This window comes from Semicossyphus pulcher, unplaced genomic scaffold (genome assembly GCF_022749685.1).
Source record: "Semicossyphus pulcher isolate SPU_LCO1_2020_fin unplaced genomic scaffold, fSemPul1.0.p SCAF_6, whole genome shotgun sequence".
Lineage (NCBI taxonomy): Eukaryota > Metazoa > Chordata > Actinopteri > Labriformes > Labridae > Semicossyphus > Semicossyphus pulcher.
Window position 1 is genome coordinate 9,412,287 of NW_027211737.1, and position 1,737 is coordinate 9,414,023.

Here is a 1,737-nt window from a genome sequence, read left to right on the forward strand (position 1 = left end):
ACAACAGCACCACAAAGTACAGCCTAGAAAACTTGTCCACCGAAAACAAAGGTAGCAAAAGTGAACAAGGATAACATATATAGTTAAGTGCGGTTACGTTATATTGAACTAAGGACATTTTAAAGTAAACAAAACAAAAAAAAAGAAAGAAATTTCAAGCTCACGTTTTGTCCGCTACCGTCCTGTCCCTGTCATCCTCGCCATAATTATGTTGCTGCTACTGTTCCTTTTGTACTACGTCAAAGGCGCATGTGCGCCGTCAATTCTGACAGTGCGACCTTATTCTAGAGTTACGGTAATCTAACTGACAAAACAGAAAACAAGCTAAGGTTAGCCTGGATGTTAGCAATATAATTTCGCCCCTTCCTTCACATTTAACGAACAAGCATCACAGCCGGTCACAGCACACGGCCGTCAAGACTAATTCCAGCAGCTGTGAGGTATTACCATCATCAGCGGACCCGGCGGCCACCGACGCAAACCTCCTCGCCTTTGATGAAGTTGCACCTGATACGCAGCGCACGCAACATCCGGGTTTCAAAATAAAGTACCGGAATTGATGTTATTTCTATTCATCAATTTATTTATATTACACTGTATTTTTTTGTCCATAAATGCAAGCAAATTTGGTGAATAGAGACACGCACAAGGGAAAATTAGCAAAACAAAAACATTATAAAAAAAAATCTCTCTTTTCTTATTTTTAAAAATTATTTTTAAAAAGCCTATTTATGGGTAAATGTTTTTGTCGCCTGAATTTACAAAGCTATAGAAAAAAGTAATTTTACATTTGACATTTTTTGAGTAATATATATGGAATATATATGTTACTAAAAAATATAAATATAAAATACTAAATTAACATTAAATAAATAACAAAATACCCCAAAGCTTGTAATTACTATTAATTATTTAGGTTTTTCATGACTCAACTAAAACCAAAATGCCCATCAGGGCATGTAAGTCCTGCTTTAGAAGTTCAGACATTTGGTAAAAGCCCCTCCCCGGGCCCCCAATTCAGGGCCTCTGTTACTGCAGTTACATAATGACGTTGATGCTATATCAGTGCATGAAGGCATTAAACATCTCCCTGCATTGCAGCATTTTCTTGACTACATCTTGAACTACACACATCTGTAACAACATTTAAATAAGTCAAATGATATGACTGACTACTTTGACAGTAAGTAACACTAATTGCATCCTTTTTAAGCTGTCAGACTCAGCTTACTGGACAACATTCCTGGAATGACAAGTAAGGACATAGATATGCTTAAGGACATTTACACAGGGTGCACGTAAAGCAACATGTGTGTTGAATCTAGAGCTGTCTAGTTCAATCTGGGTAATCTTTATGATCTGCTTTTTTCAGTTTTTTTTACAATTTTGACCAAAGCTACTTATATTTTCTTCCTGTAAAAATTAACAGTTGTAGTGTAAGAAATTGAAATCTGAATACGTAGTATAATACATTTACTGTTGCTTCTTTTAGATCCTGACCTGTTCTTGTCCTGCTCAGCAAATTCTGAGAGTCTGATATGCTTAAGATGTTAATGCCTTGTGTGGTGCAAATGAGAATTTCCTCTTTAATGTTATTTAGTTTTTTAGATTATTGGCTGTTTTATGTGTCACCTGATACAATGCACTGTTTCAATAACATGACTTTATACCATGAAAATAATTACAAAGGGATAGACCACAAGAATTTGCTTGATAGATATTGTTGTTGAATTAAAT